Here is a 15614-nt window from a genome sequence, read left to right on the forward strand (position 1 = left end):
AAAATTTCCGTGGAGGGGATCAATAAGAGTTTAGTGTCTATTTTTTGTTTGGCCTACATTTGTAGGGTGTCTCTTTCAGTTTAACAAGAGAAATTAGCTGTTTTATTTAAGCATTTTCAGTTTAGACAGGCTTCAGAAGATACCTTCCTGTCTTTATCTGTAATTCGCTAAAGATACCTTTTTTTCTGACACCATTCCTTATCTGGGTAAATCTTCATCATGCTGGAGAAGATTGATTTTCAAGCTGCTTTACGGGTTTCCTTGATTTATTAGGAGCTTAGCCTCGTCACTAGTATGTTGTTTCTCATTTTATCATATCAGCTAAATTCACTCAGCATTCTATTTCCTATCAGTAATATTTTTTCTGCTTTGGAAAATTACCCCATCTTTGTACACAGGCGCTGCAAGAGGCATAGCAGTACTTGTATGTTTCCTAAATACAAAATGTTTACAAGAAAGTACATTTGAGAAAACATTTAGTGCAGCCATTCCTGAATATATGTAGACATCATTGTTTTCCCAGCTATAGCTATAGATGGCTAAGCATATTTGCATACCCACAATGCACTGCTGTGATTCCTGTGGAATGTTTGTCTCCGCTGTGGATATTCAAGTCATTGAGACTGTTGACCTTTGAAGGTCAAGGCAGTTGCCACTTGTCTAGTGTTCTTAAAATGGCAACACTTATACTTGCAGCAAGCTAAATGTTTGTGGTAGTTGTTTAATATAAAAAAATACATACTTTAAATGTACTCTGATTTCTCTTTATAATGCATAAATCTTTCGCCTTTTACTAAAGATTTCCGTGGAGAGGATCAATAAGAGTTTAGTGTCTATTTTTTGTTTGCCCTACATTTGTAGGGTGTCTCTTTCAGTTTAACAAGAGAAGTTAGCTGTTTTATTTAAGCATTTTCAGTTTAGACAGGCTTCAGAAGATACCATCCTGTCTTTATCTGTAATTCGCTAAAGGTACCTTTTTTTCTGGCACCATTCCTCTTACCTGGGTAAATCTTCATCATGCTGGAGAAGATTGATTTTCAAGCTGCTTTACGGGTTTCCTTGATTTATTAGGAGCTTAGCCTCATCACTAGTATGTTGTTTCTCATTTTATCATATCAGCTAAATTCACTCAGCATTCTATTTCCTATCAGTAATATTTTTTCTGCTTTGGAAAATTACCCCATCTTTGTACACAGGCGCTGCAAGAGGCATAGCAGTACTTGTATGTTTCCTAAATACAAAATGTTTACAAGAAAGTACATTTGAGAAAACATTTAGTGCAGCCATTCCTGAATATATGTAGACATCCTTGTTTTCCCAGCTATGGCTATACATGCTAAACTGATCTACTTTAAAATATCAAATTACCATAACATCGTGTTGCAGACACTTTACATTACCGAACAGTCACAGCATCAGAAGTTTTCACCGGGAAAGGAGGCAGTTGGCCAAGATAGTGAACTTTGCCCTTTTCTCCTTTGTAGTGAGATCTCAGAGTTGGTGTATTTAGTTAGTGGGGGTGTGGGGGGTGTTTTATTTGCTTCAGGTAGTTTTTTATTTCATGCTGTCCAAGTGTTTAGTTAGGTGGTGAAACCTTCCGATGATGTGAACGTTCGGTAATGTAATGTTTTGTGATTTTCATCTCACTGTCTGCAAATGGATGTTATGGTAATTTGCTGTTTTAAAGTTGATCCGGTTGAAAATATTTGCCTAATTACAGTGCATTGCTGTGATTCCTGAGGGCTGTTTGTCTCAGCTGTGGAGCACATGTCAAGTCAATGAGATATGTCACCTTTGTTGTTTCTGCCTGATAACCAGACAGTTGTCTGTCACATAGAAGTTCTTTAATTGGCAACACATAAACTTGCAGCAAGCTAAATATTTGCGGTCATTCTTTAATGTAAGAAAATACATATATTTACATATATTCGTATTTCTTTTCGGAATACATAAATCTTTTGCCTTTTTATAAAGCTTTCCATGGAGATGATCAATAAAAGTTTAATTGCTCTTTTTTGTTTGCCCTACATTTTCAGGGTTTCTCTGTTTAATAAGAGAAATTAACTGTTTGATCTTAATATTGTCATTTTAAGTAGGCGTCAGATTATGTCATACCTTCTTTCTATAATTTTCCATAAGCTCCTTTTATTTTTTAAAGTATTCCCCTTGCATGTGTATATCTTATGGTTTTCAGCTTGGAGGAGAATGTTGTTTTTCAAGCCACTTTAATGGTTTCGTTGAGGTATTAGGAATTTTGTCACATCACTAGATGACATTTCTCTTTCTACTAAATCAGCAGCACTATGTTTCTTGTGTGTAATATTTTTCTGCTTTGGAAATGTTCATAGGTAGGCAGGTACTAGGCTATCTGCCCGAAGGCATTTATAAGCCTCGCTGGAATGTGTTGGCTTTCGCCGTCCCCTAAGATTAGTTGCCTGTGCCTCTGTCCAGCAGAGATGTTTCTGCATCATTGTCTGCAATTGTTGCATGTGGCATAGCATTACCTGGTGTGCACTTGTTTTGTGACAACCTGTGCGTTTCCTAAATACAAAATGTTTATAAGAAAGTATATTTGAGAACACATTTAGTGCAGCCATTCCTGAATATATGTAGACATCATTGTTTTCCCAGCTATAGCTATAGATGGCCAAGCATATTTGCATACCCACAATGCACTGCTGTGATTCTTGTGGAATGTTTGTCTCCGCTGTGGATATTCAAGTCATTGAGACTGTTGACCTTTGAAGGTCAAGGCAGTTGCCACTTGTCTAGTGTTCTTAAAATGGCAACACTTATACTTGCAGCAAGCTAAATGTTTGTGATAGTTGTTTAATATAAAAAAAAAATACGTACTTTAAATGTACTCTGATTTCTCTTCATAACGCATAAATCTTTTGCCTTTTACTAAAGATTTCCGTGGAGAGGATCAGATCAATAAGAGTTTAGTGTCTATTTTTTATTTGCCCTACATTTGTAGGGTGTCTCTTTCAGTTTAACAAGAGAAATTAGCTGTTTTATTTAAGCATTTTCAGTTTAGACAGGCTTCAGAAGATCCCTTCCTGTCTTTATCTGTAATTCGCTAAAGGTACCTTTTTTTCTGACACCATTCCTCTTACCTGGGTAAATCTTCATCATGCTGGAGAAGATTGATTTTCAAGCTGCTTTACGGGTTTCCTTGATTTATTAGGAGCTTAGCCTCATCACTAGTATGTTGTTTCTCATGTTATCGTATCAGCTAAATTCACTCAGCATTCTATTTCCTATCAGTAATATTTTTTCTGCTTTGGAAAATTACCCCATCTTTGTACACAGGTGCTGCAAGAGGCATAGCAGTACTTGTATGTTTCCTAAATACAAAATGTTTACAAGAAAGTACATTTGAGAAAACATTTAGTGCAGACATTCCTGAATATATGTAGACATCCTTGTTTTCCCAGCTATGGCTATACATGCTAAACTGATCTACTTTAAAATATCGAATTACCATAACATCGTGTTGCAGACACTTTACATTACCGAACAGTCACAGCATCAGAAGTTTTCACGGAAAGGCAGTTGGCCAAGATAGTGAACTTTGCCCTTTTCTCCTTTGTAGTGAGATCTCAGAGTTGGTGTATTTAGTTAGTGGGGTGTGGGGGTTGTTTTATTTGCTTCAGGTAGTTTTTTATTTCATGCTGTCCAAGTGTTTAGTTAGGTGGTGAAACCTTCCGATGATGTGAACGTTCGGTAATGTAATGTTTTGTGATTTTCATCTCACTGTCTGCAAATGGATGTTATGGTAATTTGCTGTTTTAAAGTTGATCCGGTTGAAAATATTTGCCTAATTACAGTGCATTGCTGTGATTCCCGAGGACTGTTTGTCCCAGCTGTGGAGCACATGTCAAGTCAATGAGATATGTCACCTTTGTTGTTTCTGCCTGATAACCAGACAGTTGTCTGTCACATAGAAGTTCTTTAATTGGCAACACATAAACTTGCAGCAAGCTAAATATTTGCGGTCATTGTTTAATGTAACAAAATACATATATTTACATATATTCGTATTTCTTTTCGGAATACATAAATCTTTTGCCTTTTTATAAAGCTTTCCATGGAGATGATCAATAAAAGTTTAATTGCTCTTTTTTGTTTGCCCTACATTTTCAGGGTTTCTCTGTTTAATAAGAGAAATTAACTGTTTGATCTTAATATTGTCATTTTAAGTAGGCGTCAGATTATGTCATACCTTCTCGCTATAATTTTCCATAAGCTCCTTTTATTTTCTGAAAGTATTACCCTTACATGTGTATATCTTACGGTTTTCAGCTTGGAGGAGAATGTTGTTTTTCAAGCCACTTTAATGGTTTCGTTGAGGTATTACGAATTTTGTCACATCACTAGATGACATTTCTCTTTCTACTAAATCAGCAGCACTATGTTTCTTGTGTGTAATATTTTTCTGCTTTGGAAATGTTCATAGGTAGGCAGGTACTAGGCTATCTGCCCGTAGGCATTTATAAGCCTCGCCGGAATGTGTTGGTTTCGCCGTCCCCTAAGATTAGTTGCCTGTGCCTCTGTCCAGCAGAGATGTTTCTGCATCATTGTCTGCAATTGTTGCATGTGGCATAGCATTACCTGGTGTGCACTTGTTTTGTGACAACCTGTGCGTTTCCTAAATACAAAATGTTTATAAGAAAGTTTATTTGAGAACACATTTAGTGCAGCCATTCCTGAATATATGTAGACATCATTGTTTTCCCAGCTATAGCTATAGATGGCTAAGCATATTTGCATACCCACAATGCACTGCTGTGATTCCTGTGGAATGTTTGTCTCCGCTGTGGATATTCAAGTCATTGAGACTGTTGACCTTTGAAGGTCAAGGCAGTTGCCCCTTGTCTAGTGTTCTTAAAATGGCAACACTTATATTTGCAGCAAGCTAAATGTTTGTGGTAGTTGTTTAATACAAAAAAATACATACTTTAAATGTACTCTGATTTCTCTTCATAACGCATAAATCTTTCGCCTTTTACTAAAGATTTCCGTGGAGAGGATCAATAAGAGTTTAGTGTCTATTTTTTGTTTGCCCTACATTTGTAGGGTGTCTCTTTCAGTTTAACAAGAGAAATTAACTGTTTTATTTAAGCATTTTCAGTTTAGACAGGCTTCAGAAGATCCCTTCTTGTCTTTATCTGTAATTCGCTAAAGGTACCTTTTTTTCTGACACCATTCCTCTTACCTGGGTAAATCTTCATCATGCTGGAGAAGATTGATTTTCAAGCTGCTTTACGGGTTTCCTTGATTTATTAGGAGCTTAGCCTCATCACTAGTATGTTTTTCTCATTTTATCATATCAGCTAAATTCACTCAGCATTCTATTTCCTATCAGTAATATTTTTTCTGCTTTGGAAAATTACCCCATCTTTGTACACAGGTGCTGCAAGAGGCATAGCAGTACTTGTATGTTTCCTAAATACAAAATGTTTACAAGAAAGTACATTTGAGAAAACATTTAGTGCAGCCATTCCTGAATATATGTAGACATCCTTGTTTTCCCAGCTATGGCTATACATGCTAAACTGATCTACTTTAAAATATCGAATTACCATAACATCGTGTTGCAGACACTTTACATTACCGAACAGTCACAGCATCAGATGTTTTCACCGGGAAAGGAGGCAGTTGGCCAGGATAGTGAACTTTGCCCTTTTCTCCTTTGTAGTGAGATCTCAGAGTTGGTGTATTTAGTTAGTGGGGGTGTGGGGGGTGTTTTATTTGCTTCAGGTAGTTTTTTATTTCATGCTGTCCAAGTGTTTACTTAGGTGGTGAAACCTTCCGATGATGTGAACGTTCGGTAATGTAATGTTTTGTGATTTTCATCTCACTGTCTGCAAATGGATGTTATGGTAATTTGCTGTTTTAAAGTTGATCCGGTTGAAAATATTTGCCTAATTACAGTGCATTGCTGTGATTCCTGAGGACTGTTTGTCTCAGCTGTGGAGCACATGTCAACTCAATGAGATATGTCACCCTTGTTGTTTCTGCCTGATAAACAGACAGTTGTCTGTCACATAGAAGTTCTTTAATTGGCAACACATAAACTTGCAGCAAGCTAAATATTTGCGGTCATTGTTTAATGTAAGAAAATACATATATTTGCATATATTCGTATTTCTTTTCGGAATACATAAATCTTTTGCCTTTTTATAAAGCTTTCCATGGAGATGATCAATAAAAGTTTAATTGCTATTTTTTGTTTGCCCTACATTTTTAGGGTTTCTCTGTTTAATAAGAGAAATTAACTGTTTGATCTTAATATTGTAATTTTAAGTAGGCATCAGATTATGTCATACCTTCTCTCTATAATTTTCCATAAGCTCCTTTTATTTTCTGAAAGTATTCCCCTTACATGTGTATATCTTACGGTTTTCAGCTTGGAGGAGAATGTTGTTTTTCAAGCCACTTTAATGGTTTCGTTGAGGTATTAGGAATTTTGTCACATCACTAGATGACATTTCTCTTTCTACTAAATCAGCAGCACTATGTTTCTTGTGTGTAATATTTTTCTGCTTTGGAAATGTTCATAGGTAGGCAGGTACTAGGCTATCTGCCCGAAGGCATTTATAAGCCTCGGAATGTGTTGGCTTTCGCCGTCCCCTAAGATTAGTTGCCTGTGCCTCTGTCCAGCAGAGATGTTTCTGCATCATTGTCTGCAATTGTTGCATGTGGCATAGCATTACCTGGTGTGCACTTGTTTTGTGGCAACCTGTGCATTTCCTAAATACAAAATGTTTATAAGAAAGTATATTTGAGAACACATTTAGTGCAGCCATTCCTGAATATATGTAGACATCATTGTTTTCCCAGCTATAGCTATAGATGGCTAAGCATATTTGCATACCCACAATGCACTGCTGTGATTCCTGTGTAATGTTTGTCTCCGCTGTGGATATTCGTCATTGAGACTGTTGACCTTTGAAGGTCAAGGCAGTTGCCACTTGTCTAGTGTTCTTAAAATGGCAACACTTATACTTGCAGCAAGCTAAATGTTTGTGGTAGTTGTTTAATATAAGAAAATACATAATTTAAATGTACTCTGATTTCTCTTCATAACGCATAAATCTTTTGCCTTTTACTAAAGATTTCCGTGGAGAGGATCAATAAGAGTTTAGTGTCTATTTTTTTTTTGCCCTACATTTGTAGTGGGTCTCTTTCAGTTTAACAAGAGAAATTAGCTGTTTTATTTAAGCATTTTCAGTTTAGACAGGCTTCAGAAGATACCATCCTGTTTTTATCTGTAATTCGCTAAAGGTACCTTTTTTTTGACACCATTCCTCTTACCTGGGTAAATCTTCATCATGCTGGAGAAGATTGATTTTCTAGCTGCTTTACGGGTTTCCTTGATTTATTAGGAGCTTAGCCTCATCACTATTATGTTGTTTCTCATTTTATCATATCAGCTAAATGCACTCAGCATTCTATTTCCTATCAGTAATATTTTTTCTGCTTTGGAAAATTACCCCATCTTTGTACACAGGTGCTGCAAGAGGCATAGCAGTACTTGTATGTTTCCTAAATACAAAATGTTTACAAGAAAGTACATTTGAGAACACATTTAGTGCAGCCATTCCTGAATATATGTAGACATCCTTGTTTTCCAAGCTATGGCTATACATGCTAAACTGATCTACTTTAAAATATCGAATTACCATAACATTGTGTTGCAGACACTTTACATTACCGAACAGTCACAGCATCAGAAGTTTTCACCGGGAAAGGAGGCATTTGGCCAAAATAGTGAACTTTGCCCTTTTTTCCTTTGTAGTGAGATCTCAGAGTTGGTGTATTTAGTTAGTGGGTGAGTGGGGGGTGTTTTATTTGCTTCAGGTAGTCTTTTATTTCATGCTGTCCAAGTGTTTACTTAGGTGGTGAAACCTTCCGATGATGTGAACGTTCGGTAATGTAATCTTTTGTGATTTTCATCTCACTGTCTGCAAATGGATATTATGGTAATTTGCTGTTTTAAAGTTGATCCGGTTGAAAATATTTGCCTAATTACAGTGCATTGCTGTGATTCCTGAGGAATGTTTGTCTCTGCTGTGGAGCACATGTCAAGTCAATGAGATGTTGTTTCTGCTTGATAACCAGACATTTGTTTGTCACATAGAAGTTCTTTAATTGGCAGCACATAAACTTGTTGCAAGCTAAATATTTGCGGTCATTGTTTAATGTAAGAAAATACATATATTTTCATATATTCGTATTACATAAATCTTTTGCCTTTTTATAAAGCTTTCCGTGGAGATGATCAGTAAGAGTTTAATTGATATTTTTTGTTTGCCCTACATTTTCAGGGTTTCTCTGTTTAATAAGAGGAATTAACTGTTTGATCTTAATATTGTCATTTTAAGTAGGTGTCAGATTATGTCATACCTTCTCTCTATAATTTTCCTTAAGCTCCTTTTATTTTCTGAAAGTATTCCCCTTACATGTGTATATCTTACGGTTTTCAGCTTGGAGGAGAATGTTGTTTTTCAAGCCACTTTAATGGTTTCGTTGAGGTATTAGGAATTTTGTCACATCACTAGATGACATTTCTCTTTCTACTAAATCAGCAGCACTATGTTTCTTGTGTGTAATATTTTTCTGCTTTGGAAATGTTCATAGGTAGGCAGGTACTAGGCTATCTGCCCGAAGGCATTTATAAGCCTCGCCGGAATGTGTTGGCTTTCGCCGTCCCCTAAGATTAGTTGCCTGTGCCTCTGTCCAGCAGAGATGTGTCTGCATCATTGTCTGCAAGTGTTGTATGAGGCATAGCATTACCTGGTGTGCAGTTGTTTTGTGACAACCTGTGCGTTTCCTAAATACAAAATCTTTATAGGAAAGTATATTTGAGAACACATTTAGTGCAGCCATTCCTGAATATACGTAGACATCATTGTTTTCCCAGCTATCGCTATAGATGGCTAAACATATTTGCATACCCACAATGCATTGCTGTGATTCCTGTGGAATGTTTGTCTCCGCTGTGGATATTCAAGTAATTGAGACTGTTGACCTTTGAAGGTCAAGGCCGTTGCCACTTGTCTAGTGTTCTTAAAATAGCAGCACTTATACTTGCAGCAAGCTAAATGTTTGTGGTAGTTGTTTAATATAAGAAAATACATACAGAATGTACTCTGATTTCTCTTCAAAATGCATAAATCTTTTGCCTTTTACTAAAGATTTCCGTGGAGAGGATTAATAAGAGTTTAGTGTCTATTTTTTGTTTGCTCTACATTTGTAGGGTGTCTCTTTCAGTTTAACAAGAGAAATTAGCTGTTTTATTTAAACGTTTTCAGTTTAGACAGGCTTCAGAAGATATAATCCTTTCTTTATCTGTAATTAGCTAAAGGTGCCTTTTTTTTTACACCATTCCTCTTACCTGGGTAAATCTTCATCATGCTGGAGAAGATTGATTTTCAAGCTGCTTTACTGGTTTCCTTAATTTATTAGGAGCTTAGCCTCATCACTAGTATGTTGTTTCTCATTTTATCATATCAACTAAATTCACACAGCATTCTATTTCCTATCAGTAATATTTTTTCTGCTTTGGAAAATTACCCCATCTTTGTACACAGGTGCTGCATGAGGCATAGCAGTACTTGTATGTTTCCTAAATACAAAATGTTTACAAGAAAGTACATTTGACAAACCATTTAGTGCAGCCATTCCTGAATATATGTTACATCTTTGTTTTCCCAGCTATGGCTATACATGCTAAACTGATCTACTTTAAATTATCGAATTACCATAACATTGTGTTGCAGACACTTTACATTACCAAACAGTCACAGCATCAGAAGTTTTCACCGTGAAAGGAGGCAGTTGGCCAAGATAGTGAACTTTGCCCTTTTCTCCTTTGTAGTGAGATCTCAGAGTCGGTGTATTTAGTTAGTGGGGGTGTGGGGGTGTTTTATTATCTTCAGGTAGTTTTTTATTTCATGCTGTCCAAGTGTTTACTTAGGTGGTGAAACCTTCCGATGATGTAAACGTTCGGTAATGTAATCTTTTGTGATTTTCATCTCATTGTCTGCAAATGGATGTTATGGTAATTTGCTGTTTTAAAGTTTATCCGGTTGAAAATATTTGCCTAATTACAGTGCATTGCTGTGATTCCTGAGGAATGTTTGTCTCAGCTGTGGAGCACATGTCAAGTCAATGAGATGTTGTTTCTGCCTGATAACCAGACAGTTGTCTGTCACATAGAAGTTCTTTAATTGGCAACACATAAACTTGCAGCAAGCTAAATATTTGCGGTCATTGTTTAATGTAAGAAAATACATATATTTACATATATTCGTATTTCTTTTCGGAATACATAAATCTTTTGCCTTTTTATAAAGCTTTCCATGGAGATGATCAATAAAAGTTTAATTGCTATTTTTTGTTTGCCCTACATTTTCAGGGTTTCTCTGTTTAATAAGAGAAATTAACTGTTTGATCTTAATATTGTATTTAAGTAGGTGTCATATTATGTCATACCTTTTCTCTATAATTTTCCATCAGCTCCTTTTATTTTCTGAAGGTGTTCCCCTTATATGTTTATATCTTACGGTTTTCAGCTTGGAGGAGAATGTTGTTTTTCAAGCCACTTTAATGGTTTCGTTGAGGTATTAGGAATTTTGTCACATCACTAGATGACATTTCTCTTTCTACTAAATCAGCAGCACTATGTTTCTTGTGGGTAATATTTTTCTGCTTTGGAAATGTTCATAGGTAGGCAGGTACTAGGCTATTTGCCCGAAGGCATTTATAAGCCTCGCCGGAATGTGTTGGCTTTCGCCGTCCCCTAAGATTAGTTGCCTGTGCCTCTGTCCAGCAGAGATGTTTCTGCATCATTGTCTGTAATTGTTGCATGAGGCATAGCATTCCCTGATGTGCAGTTGTTTTGTGACAACCTGTGCGTTTCCTAAATACAAAATCTTTATAAGAAAGTATATTTGAGAACACATTTAGTGCAGCCATTCCTGAATATATGTAGACATCATTGTTTTCTCAGCTATCGCTATAGATGGCTAAACATATTTGCATACCCACAATGCATTGCTGTGATTCCTGTGGAATGTTTGTCTCCGCTGTGGATATTCAAGTCATTGAGACTGCTGACCTTTGAAGGTCAAGGCCGTTGCCACTTGTCTAGTGTTCTTATAATGGCAACACTTATACTTGCAGCAAGCTAAATGTTTGTGGTAGTCTTTTAATATAAGAAAATACATACTTTGAATGTACTCTGATTTATCTTCAAAACGCATAAATCTTTCGCCTTTTACTAAAGATTTCTGTTGAGAGGATCAATAAGAGTTTAATGTCTATTTTTTGTTTGCCCTACATTTGTAGGGTGTCTCTTTCAGTTTAACAAGACAAATTCGCTGTTTTATTTAAGCGTTTTCAGTTTAGACATGCTTCAGTAGATATCATCCTGTCTTTATCTGTAATTCGCTAAAGGTACCTTTTTTCTGACACCATTCCTCTTACCTGGGTAAATCTTCATCATGCTGGAGAAGATTGATTTTCAAGCTGCTTTACGGATTTCCTTGATTTATTAGGAGCTTAGCCTCATCACCAGTATGTTGTTTCTCATTTTATCATATCAACTAAATTCACGCAGCATTCTATTTCCTATCAGTAATATTTTTTCTGCTTTGGAAAATTACCCCATCTTTGTACACAGGTGCTGCAAGAGGCATAGCAGTACTTGTATGTTTCCTAAATACAAAATGTTTACAAGAAAGTACATTTGAGAACACATTTAGTGCAGCCATTCCTGAATATATGTAGACATCCTTGTTTTCCAAGCTATGGCTATACATGCTAAACTGATCTACTTTAAAATATCGAATTACCATAACATTGTGTTGCAGACACTTTACATTACTGAACAGTCACAGCATCAGAAGTTTTCACCGGGAAAGGAGGCAGTTGGCCAAAATAGTGAACTTTGCCCTTTTTTCCTTTGTAGTGAGATCTCAGTGTTGGTGTATTTAGTTAGTGGGTGAGTGGGGGGTGTTTTATTTGCTTCAGGTAGTCTTTTATTTCATGCTGTCCAAGTGTTTACTTAGGTGGTGAAACCTTCCGATGATGTGAACGTTCGGTAATGTAATCTTTTGTGATTTTCATCTCACTGTCTGCAAATGGATGTTATGGTAATTTGCTGTTTTAAAGTTGATCCGGTTGAAAATATTTGCCTAATTACAGTGCATTGCTGTGATTCCTGAGGAATGTTTGTCTCTGCTGTGGAGCACATGTCAAGTCAATGAGATGTTGTTTCTGCTTGATAACCAGACATTTGTTTGTCACATAGAAGTTCTTTAATTGGCAGCACATAAACTTGTTGTAAGCTAAATATTTGTGGTCGTTGTTTAATGTAAGAAAATACATATATTTACATATATTCGTATTTCTTTTCGGAATACATAAATCTTTTGCCTTTTTATAAAGCTTTCCATGGAGATGATCAGTAAGAGTTTAATTGCTATTTTTTGTTTGCCCTACATTTTCAGGGTTTCTCTGTTTAATAAGAGGAATTAACTGTTTGATCTTAATATTGTCATTTTAAGTAGGTGTCAGATTATGTCATACCTTCTCTCTATAATTTTCCTTAAGCTCCTTTTATTTTCTGAAAGTATTCCCCTTACATGTGTATATCTTACGGTTTTCAGCTTGGAGGAGAATGTTGTTTTTCAAGCCACTTTAATGGTTTCGTTGAGGTATTAGGAATTTTGTCACATCACTAGATGACATTTCTCTTTCTACTAAATCAGCAGCACTATGTTTCTTGTGTGTAATATTTTCTGCTTTGGAAATGTTCATAGGTAGGCAGGTACTAGGCTATCTGCCCGAAGGCATTTATAAGCCTCGCCGGAATGTGTTGGCTTTCGCCGTCCCCTAAGATTAGTTGCCTGTGCCTCTGTCCAGCAGAGATGTTTCTGCATCATTGTCTGCAAGTGTTGCATGAGGCATAGCATTGCCTGGTGTGCAGTTGTTTTGTGACAACCTGTGCGTTTCCTAAATACAAAATCTTTATAAGAAAGTATATTTGAGAACACATTTAGTGCAGCCATTCCTGAATATATGTAGACATCATTGTTTTCCCAGCTATCGCTATAGATGGCTAAACATATTTGCATACCCACAATGCATTGCTGTGATTCCTGTGGAATGTTTGTCTCCGCTGTGGATATTCAAGTCATTGATACTGCTGACCTTTGAAGGTCAAGGCCGTTGCCACTTGTCTAGTGTTCTTATAATGGCAACACTTATACTTGCAGCAAGCTAAATGTTTGTGGTAGTCTTTTAATATAAGAAAATACATACTTTGAATGTACTCTGATTTCTCTTCAAAATGCATAAATCTTTTGCCTTTTACTAAAGATTTCTGTGGAGAGGATTAATAAGAGTTTAGTGTCTATTTTTTTTTGCTCTACATTTGTAGGCTGTCTCTTTCAGTTTAACAAGAGAAATTAGCTGTTTTATTTAAACGGTTTCAGTTTAGACAGGCTTCAGAAGATATAATCCTGTCTTTATCTGTAATTAGCTAAAGGTGCCTTTTTTTTTACACCATTCCTCTGACCTGGGTAAATCTTCATCATGCTGGAGAAGATTGATTTTCAAGCTGCTTTACGGGTTTCCTTAATTTATTAGGAGCTTAGCCTCATCACTAGTATGTTGTTTCTCATTTATCATATCAACTAAATTCACACAGCATTCTATTTCCTATCAGTAATATTTTTTCTGCTTTGGAAAATTACCCCATCTTTGTACACAGGTGCTGCATGAGGCATAGCAGTACTTGTATGTTTCCTAAATACAAAATGTTTACAAGAAAGTACATTTGACAAACCATTTAGTGCAGCCATTCCTGAATATATGTTACATCCATGTTTTCCCAGCTATGGCTATACATGCTAAACTGATCTACTTTAAAATATCGAATTACCATAAGATTGTGTTGCAGACACTTTACATTACCAAACAGTCACAGCATCAGAAGTTTTCACCGGGAAAGGAGGCAGTTGGCCAAGATAGTGAAGTTTGCCCTTTTCTCCTTTGTAGTGAGATCTCAGAGTCGGTGTATTTAGTTAGTGGGGGTGTGGGGGTGTTTTATTATCTTCAGGTAGTTTTTTATTTCATGCTGTCCAAGTGTTTACTTAGGTGGTGAAACCTTCCGATGATGTGAATGTTCGGTAATGTAATCTTTTGTGATTTTCATCTCATTGTCTGCAAATGGATGTTATGGTAATTTGCTGTTTTAAAGATGTAATGGGATCCTATCTCGCCTACATTCATAACAGATGGGTTCGGAGCCGATCCATCGGCTCCGACTCGGCAACTAATACACTAGCACGAAGTCTCTCATTGGCTGGGCTACTCCCTATCCCAGGATGCACTACACCTGCTTCCCCAGATCTCGTTTGCCGCTTAACAAGCTGGACGTGGTCTCGACTTGGCTGGAGCTAAGTGGTTCTGTTTACCTTATTGGTCCTTGACCTAGGGAATTTTTGTCTATATTAACCAAACAGCTGTTTTAACAGCTATTTCTTACTATTTCTTATTTGTTTTTTGAGTGCTTGAGTGCTTCCAAAAAATTTATTTTATTCAGTCGGGCAAGGCCCGTTTAAGTTAGAGGGCCTTTGCCCTACCTTTGAGTACTATTAGTTTAATTAACTTTTGGTTAGTTTTTTTTCGGGCAAAGCCCGTTTAAATTAGAGGGCTTTGGGCCGTTTAACTTGTTTTTTATTGTTGTGAGGTAAACTTTCACGCTTTTCAGTTGGCGCAATTTGTGTATAGTGCTATACTTGTTGTGGTAGAGTAAGTTTTCCATAGAGTTTTACTTGTTGTGGCCTGTATCATGTCTAAGGAACAAAAGTCAGGTTTTAAAAAATGCACTCGGTGCAATTATAAAATGTCCGTTACAGACAGTCATTCAGTCTGTGTGTATTGTTTGGGGCCGAAACATCTGCAAGAGACTTGTAGCGTCTGTCATGCGTTCTCCTCGAGAGTTCTTCAAGAATGCAAGAACAAGTTAATATTGAAAGGGCTTATCAAACCTTCTTTTGAGGAAGCCTTAAATCCTCCTGTTGCTTCCAAAAAGAAAAGATCGTCGGCTCCGACAAGTCCATCGGAGCCGACTTCTAAAAAGACAAAATTGACCTCTTCTTCCTCTGCTCCACTGACTTCGGGGCCGAGGGGCGAAGGGTCTGCCTCGATACCTCCTACCTCGGCTCCATTGCCTTCGGAGCCGCAAGTTGGAGTATCGAGAGGTGAATCACCTCCATCGGTTCCAATGGCTTCGGGCGGTGAAAGTGTGCAGCTCAGACTCTTCCCCTCGGCTCCGAAGAAGGCTCCTTCGGTGCCGATGGTGGTCCATGCTGTGGTGGAGTCGGCGCCGATAGCATTGGAGCCGTTTCGGAGCCGGTCCCCTTCTCTGTCGGAGCCGAGAGGAAAGTCTTCTCGATTGTCTACCTCCTCTAAATCATCGAGACTTTCAGATTCGGACCTGGATAGGGTTTTACAGAGGCTATTCCAATCTCCAGTGTTTACTAAATTGGTCTCGGCTCCAGCACAGTTTGCTTCGGAGCCGATCCCCCCTCCAA

At 37.1% G+C, this 15614-nt stretch overlaps 1 protein-coding gene and 7 non-coding genes across 11 annotated transcripts in view; all 8 read left to right on the top strand.

The window, feature by feature from the left end:
- DHX57 (DExH-box helicase 57) overlaps nucleotides 1-15614 on the top strand; it is a 2066546-nt gene that overhangs the window by 1266030 nt on the left and 784902 nt on the right. The gene's annotated exons all lie outside the window — the stretch shown is intronic.
- LOC122792533 lies at nucleotides 750-865 on the top strand. Its single transcript, XR_006363351.1, has one exon. It is a non-coding gene; the product is annotated as a U5 spliceosomal RNA (small nuclear RNA).
- On the top strand, nucleotides 2861-2981 carry LOC122792538. The gene has a single exon (XR_006363356.1). It is a non-coding gene; the product is annotated as a U5 spliceosomal RNA (small nuclear RNA).
- LOC122792524 lies at nucleotides 4968-5083 on the top strand. Its single transcript, XR_006363343.1, has one exon. It is a non-coding gene; the product is annotated as a U5 spliceosomal RNA (small nuclear RNA).
- Nucleotides 7071-7185, top strand: LOC122792540. The gene has a single exon (XR_006363358.1). It is a non-coding gene; the product is annotated as a U5 spliceosomal RNA (small nuclear RNA).
- Nucleotides 9154-9269, top strand: LOC122792537. The gene has a single exon (XR_006363355.1). It is a non-coding gene; the product is annotated as a U5 spliceosomal RNA (small nuclear RNA).
- Nucleotides 11247-11362, top strand: LOC122792551. Its single transcript, XR_006363368.1, has one exon. It is a non-coding gene; the product is annotated as a U5 spliceosomal RNA (small nuclear RNA).
- On the top strand, nucleotides 13343-13457 carry LOC122792548. Its single transcript, XR_006363365.1, has one exon. It is a non-coding gene; the product is annotated as a U5 spliceosomal RNA (small nuclear RNA).

Source organism: Protopterus annectens, chromosome 1.part2 (genome assembly GCF_019279795.1).
Source record: "Protopterus annectens isolate FY-2018-M chromosome 1.part2, PAN1.0, whole genome shotgun sequence".
NCBI lineage: Eukaryota > Metazoa > Chordata > Ceratodontiformes > Protopteridae > Protopterus > Protopterus annectens.